Raw genomic sequence first — 6,788 nt, 5'->3', positions numbered from 1 at the left:
TTCAGCTTTGGTTGACACAACTCGGAGGTTGTTCTTGCTACCTTTATACCATAAGAGGGGAAAGAGAGGGAAAGAACACTGTTTGCACATCAAACGACTGAGAGTAATTTTAGTGGGAGGCTCAAAAAATCTTCTTGATCCCTAATATCTGCTGAGAGGGACTAACTTGATGAGAGGTGAGGCCAACTACCCCACAAAGAAGACTAATCTCAACAATGAAAACAAAACAGTATATAGTAAAAAAAAACAATTGCACTATTAGGCTTTGGGATTTCATCTTCTTTTTAGGGCGGTTTTGTTGGTTAGTGACAACATGGACCACGGTGGTTAAGATAATGGTATTATTCGACAAATATGTAGCCAGTAACTAACATTGAATGCTCTAAAACATTGCATTTCAGTAGTTCATCTCAATATCCAGCAAACTAATCCATTTTCAGCATTTAACATCAAACTTCGAGACTTAAGTCTATAGTTCTAGCTTTCTCTTTACAATTTCAGCAGTAAGCTAATTTCAGCAACAACTATGTTATATTAAGCAACAAAAATATCATATTCCAGCTCTTTATCTAAACAATCTACTAATTTTCAGCACTCAATATCAAATTCACTTCCTGCATGTAATTCATAGTTCATGATTGCAATATCAGCACACCACAACAACAAATATGAGTTGAATAAATTTGACTTATAGTACTTTTCCCAACTCCAAAAACTACTCATTAGATGATTCTTTAGTCTTTCGAGGTCAGAGTATCCAACCTTAACATACACAAATGAAAAAAAGAAAAACAAACTCGATCCTTCCTATACACCTCAATCACCCACAAAGTGGCATAGATCTAATTTTACAACATAACCATGTGAACACAAAACTTCAATGAACCTTGTTCTTGACACCACGTTTGCGATTGTAACTATTTTTAGGTCTTTCATGAAGAACATTGGACCGGGCCAACAAAAAATGTTAGACGTCTGCTGGAAATCTGTCATGATGGAATTGAAAGGTGTGCTCAAATGAGTAGAACATACCTCGATAGGGGAGAGCAAAATTCAAGTTAAGCCTGCCATCTTCTGCAAGCTGTCACTGCACCCTCAAGCACATTTCAATCAAGCCTGCTATCCTCTGCAAGCTGAATCATAAAACGTGAGAAAAAGATTGGAAACAAAAATTCAGAAAAGTAAAAAATGCTGTTAGCACCAAAAGTAGTGACTTACGGGCACTTCTCGGTACTTCACTCCAAAATCTTGCAAGGAACCCAATCCATGAGAATCCCTAATACCAATAAATTCCTCTAAGGTATCACATGGAGCACCAACAAAAGCTGATAACTTATTTAGCATAAACCATATTCTAGTAAGAAATATGGAACCAATACATACAACGGGGTTGAAATTATAGCCCACCTCATGCCCAGGCCTAAGAAAGCAAACAAAGCACAAGTGATGGCATGGGTACCTGAGAAAAACTTATTGTGATAGAGAAGAGCTTATTAACAAAGCTTCATGAGGGCGCACATATGGTAAGGAAAAAGACAGTTAACACTAGGCAAACCTGCAAACAAACTATTGCTGATTCAGCAACGAAAATTTTGCAAAAGCTTTGTCAAGTGCTTCACGTCCTCTAGCATCTTCACATCCATAGTTTGTACACAAATAAAGAACTCAACAGAAGGTGACAAATAAACACAGACACACTCCCCCAATAAGAAGAATAAACATCTCAAGGAATTGGAATCACTAATCATCTACAGTAACCAATTGGGTTAAATTTTCGACCGCGCACCAATAGACATACACACAGGAGAATGCTGATCTTAGGGCAACATCAATAACCACTTGGTCATAGTGGTTGAATATTTGGCCTAGCCAAACAACATCCATTTGAGATTACCCACATATAAATTCACCACACCCATTTCATTTTTTTCCTCCTCTACCGTTTGCATAACCATCCCTTTTAAACACCATCCACACCATTGTTCCACAGACTGAAACTAATTTGGAAAAAAAGTTGAACAGGTGGCGGGCAGATTCGTGTTACATGTGATTTCAAACTCAAATATTAAGCCCATAAAAAGTTCAAACCTAGAGCATATCAACAAAGTTCAAAGTAGAGCAGCCCCAAACTAAACCTGGAGTCGAAACCTTCAAAATTGAAATCCCAAAACAAAACCCGAAAATCGAGAACCGAAATTAAAAACCCTAAAATAGATCCCTGAATCAAAACTCCAAAGTAAATCAAGAATAAACATTGAGAGTGCAATTATTCGACTTACTGAGTTGTGGTCGAGGTCAGACAAGCGATGGGGCTTGGAGATGACGAGTTCGAGGCCGGATGGTGGTACTGCCGGTGCTCGATTGGTGAAGGCAGTGGCTTTGAATCACGCCATTCCTTTGCTCTCCTCTCTTCGTGTGTGTTTCTCTACGTGTGTGTGTGTGTGTGTGTGTGTGTGTGTGTGTGTGAGAGAGAGAGAGAATGACGATGGTGAGATCGGCGGAGAAAGAGAAGGGAGAGAGAGAAGGAATTTCCTAAATTGAGACTGGCACCTTTCTTATTAATTGGGTGAACGCTGTAATTTTTTTTTAAATATATGCGTGAACGTTGTAATTGAGTTAGTGGAATGCTATCAAAAGCCTTCCGCGGGACCACTGTGCCGTGCATGCTATAGATGCGCCTCTATTATAGCATTTTTTTAAAAATGCTGTAAGATTATGCTATTAAAACTCAAGTTTGTTGTAGTACAATTACTTACTAAGGTCAACCATTTGTGTACCCTGCAAGTACCTTGAAAATCTCGAAAACACTATGGAAGAATGCTTTCCAGATGAGAAACTACTAACTTGTATTTTAATGACACCCTCCCTACGGCCATCGTAAGACCACGTTGAACAACCTCTACTTAAGGAAAAAGTGATTTCTTAGATATGGAGGGATAATCATGCAAAGCAAAATGCCTAAGCACTAAAAAGAGGAAATAGCGAGTTGAACAGCCCTAGTGGATGGCTATTTGTTCCGAGTTCATCTAGTCTTAGGTTCAACTCTCCTAAGCCTCACTAACATACTCATTAACAAATATTATATGATGTTCTTCCCTTCCAAAAGGTAAACAAAAAAAAAACAAGGAACAGACATTTTGACAGACTCGGAGAAGTTCACAGCCCACCTTCAGGGCCTTTCCCTTCGCTGCAATAGAACAAAAAATGAATAATTGCACATGAAATCTTTCTCTAGATCCTTGTCCTTATCGCTTATCCTACCAAAAAGAATAACAAAATGCAATACACAGTGCAAAGTATAGCAATCAGTTCTTTCCGAAGTATCATCCACCTCTTTAACTTCAAACTGCAATATCACGGTTCCATAGTTTACTAAAATGTCTATTCGGGTAGCCAATTCTAGCTTTAAAATAGGACCCAATTTTGTAAAGAATTTTTTCAGCCCAGCATGGCTTGTATCTTCCAGTAAGTTATCAATAAATAGAGTAACCCATTGAGCATCCCCTTGTTCTCCTCTGTTGAGATTTTCATATCCCACTTTAGCATCCAATTTACATTTGTTACCCAACACAGGAATCCAACCTCATGCGTTACTTCTCAGTTTTTCCATCGACACCCAAAATTATTCCGTAGACATAAGCATACCAAAACTCAAAACCAGAAGAGAAGAACACCAGATAAACAAATGGAACTAAACAAAATAGAGCAGTGCAAAAACAAAAGCCTCAAAGAGATAGAACTTATACGAAGATACCACGGATGATGGCAAAAGGTGACTTTGCAACGAAGACCGGACGTTGGCAGTCCTAATCAGTGGAAATCAATCGAGCCTGAGCAGCGGAAAATTGGACACCCAATGCACGCAGAAAGTGACCCAGCAGCGGGAAAGGGCCCGCGACTACGAGAACGACTGGAGGAGGTGGGAAAACTCGAGGGAAGGTTCGGAGAGGGGAGAAAAGGATACGGAAAAGGAAGATGGGCCTGAGGCGAGGGGGAGAGATAGATCTCGGGTCGAAAAAGCGGTGGCCGGCGATTGTCGCCAGGGGAAGCGATGGAAGGGGCTAGGGTTTCATAATTCTAAATCGCCTAAATCCTAAGGGTGTATTGTTAGCTAAATGATAGGGATTGAATGTTGTAATTGAGCTGAATGCTGTAATCGAGTTTCATGAAACGCTGTAAAATTTCTTCCTCTCCGCTACAGTACCGTGAATGCTATCGTAACCTCAATATACAACTCTATTATAGCATTTTTAAAAAAATGCTATAAAATTGTGCAATTAAAAGTCATATGTGTTGTAGTGTGCTACGTATGAGTGACAAAACTTTGTGGTGGGCCGATCACCCACTGGGACTCCCCATGTTCGGCCATGCATAGGTTCAAGCAAGTGTACGTCCAAGTAGAGTAATTAATCCTTTCTGTCGTTCCCATCAGTAGCTATACTTTTTGACAGGAAAAATGGACCCAAAATGTGCAACAAACAACATAGAAAGAACCAAAAAGGTGGACTCGTGGATGCACCACCACGAGCATTATGATATAAACCTATACGGAGGTAGGTGTGATCTATTAATACAGTTACTTTTCACAGTTCAAATTGTTGACTTTTAGTTGCGGAAATTGTAAGATGGTTATACATTCAAGGAATTTGAACAAGCACAGAGAAATATTTTGCAATTCAATAGGGTAGCCTTTCAATTTAAATAGTATTACTACTATTGCATTCACATTAAGTTGAAGGTTGCAAACTATTCACGTGCAAAGCACGTGCATCCTTACTAGTTAACCAAGAAATACAACAACAATTAACCGCCGCAAGACATCTATGAGCAATCATACTAGTCTTTTCCTTCATCAGTTCATCACTAGATAGTTAAACAAGTACTCTAGAGCCTGATATTAAATAACACAGTATAGAGCTTGATATGAAATAACAAAGTACATACCTATCTCAAGTTTGAAAACACAGTACATACACATACAAAAAAAAAATCCATCAAACACATATATCCATTACTACATAGCCAAATAGAAAATTTAATCAAACAAAAGAAACATAAGAAGCAAGTCTCTACAACTAAGAGTACCTCACTTTCAACATATAAACTAGGCAACAAATTCTTATAGCAATCAGTTCTTTCCGAAGTATCCTCCACCTCTTTAACTTCAAACTGCAATATCACAGTTCCATAGTTTACTAAAATGTCTATTCGGGCAGCCAATTCTAGCTCCAAAATAGGACCCACATCGTCAACAACACAATTGTTGATCCTTTTATTAGTGTTCGATTTACTATAATTAATTTCTTCCAAAGAAATGCCACTTGCCTTTTAACGTCCAAGTAAGAAATTGCAATTCGATTGTTCAACAAAATGTCGCAACACTCTTGTCCCCCACCCCTAATAGTTCATGACTGCCCTTATTCTGATCAAAAGAGGCCAATTTAACAAAGAGTTTTCTGTCCTCAATCCATAACCCATTTGTTTTGGAAATGGCTACCTCCGCTGACACGACAAACGAATCCAAAGACCTGTATCCTTCTTTTTCCAGGAATATAGACATCCTTCACTACCCAAATTTGTTGAAAAGGCTCCTTACCCATCTCATACTTACGTCCTCTGGAAAATTGTCCACAAATAGAGTCATTAATTGATTACTTGAAACCCCCTTCCCCCCCTGTTTCTTATGCTTATGAACACTGGAAACTTATACCATTAATAACAAACCAAAACACCTCCTACCTATCAGTCGAAACCAAGATCACCACCACAACAGCCAAACAAACAACACCAGGAAACAACATAAACAAATAGAACAACAAAATGTAATTTCTTCAACCGAGCAATCAGTCTACCCTAGAAGAGATATCCTCCAGGCATATACACATCCATAAACCAAACAACAGTCTACTCCTTCAACCTCAGATCAAATATCCGAACACAGAAAGCACATGCATAGAAAAGGGCCCAGCCGCCTAAGAAAAAAGCAATGCACATACCTTCATCTGGACAGATCGGTGAGGGTTGAAAACGTTGAAGGATCTCGATGATTGAAATCGGCACCCGGTGAAATCAAAAGCAAAAGCAGAAGCAGCCCCCTCAATCGGAAAACCATGTCGATCGGCGATCCACGGCAAAGGGTAAGCGAAAGGACAAGGATATGGGAACGCCGGAGAAGAGGGCTTGGTGTAAGGCAATGGCGTGAGCCATCCGAGAAGGATCGACGGCTAGGGTTCGAGCATTGGGGAAAATCGCCTCCTAGGGCTCGAGACTGGAACCTTCAACAATCTTCAAAGCACCTATTTGGTCTTCCTCCCCATGGCAGTTGTTGGTCGCCGGGGGTTGAAATTTGACAGAGAGAGAGAGAGAGCGAGAAAGGAGATATGCCTCCATTGCTAAAATTTTTGGATAGGGTTGTGCAGGGCACCTTTTATTTTTTGGTGGAACGCTATTATAGAGTAAATGAAATGCTATTATACGAGCATTTTCTTTTTTTCTCCTACAAAACGCTATAAATGTATACCTACAATAGCATTCCTAAAAGAATGCTATTATCTAATGCTATTAAAACTCATAATTGTTGTAGTGGGTAGCCCCATGACCTAACCCATCAAGCTTTCAATCAAGCTTGACATTTGAAAGATTGAGATAGGGGAGAGAGAGAGGGGGCCGGCCTTTAGAGAGAGGGAGGGAGCTCAAGTTTTGGCTTTAAATAGAGCCACCCCCATGCCATTCAACTCGCATCTTTCCATTCTTCAACTTCTCTCTCTAGAAATCCTTTGTTCTTGTTT

General features: G+C 39.6%; 1 long non-coding RNA gene across 1 annotated transcript; it reads right to left on the bottom strand.

Moving 5' to 3' along the window:
* Positions 1–558: 558 nt before the first annotated feature.
* LOC131336607 (uncharacterized) lies at positions 559–2,528 on the bottom strand. Its single transcript, XR_009202889.1, has 3 exons — positions 1,384–2,528; positions 1,219–1,276; positions 559–1,133 (listed from the first exon to the last, which is right to left on the bottom strand). It is a non-coding gene; the product is annotated as an uncharacterized LOC131336607 (long non-coding RNA).
* Between the last annotated feature and the right edge of the window lie 4,260 nt (positions 2,529–6,788).

This window comes from Rhododendron vialii, chromosome 1a (genome assembly GCF_030253575.1).
Source record: "Rhododendron vialii isolate Sample 1 chromosome 1a, ASM3025357v1".
NCBI lineage: Eukaryota > Viridiplantae > Streptophyta > Magnoliopsida > Ericales > Ericaceae > Rhododendron > Rhododendron vialii.
This window is presented reverse-complemented; position numbering and strand designations above follow the sequence as displayed.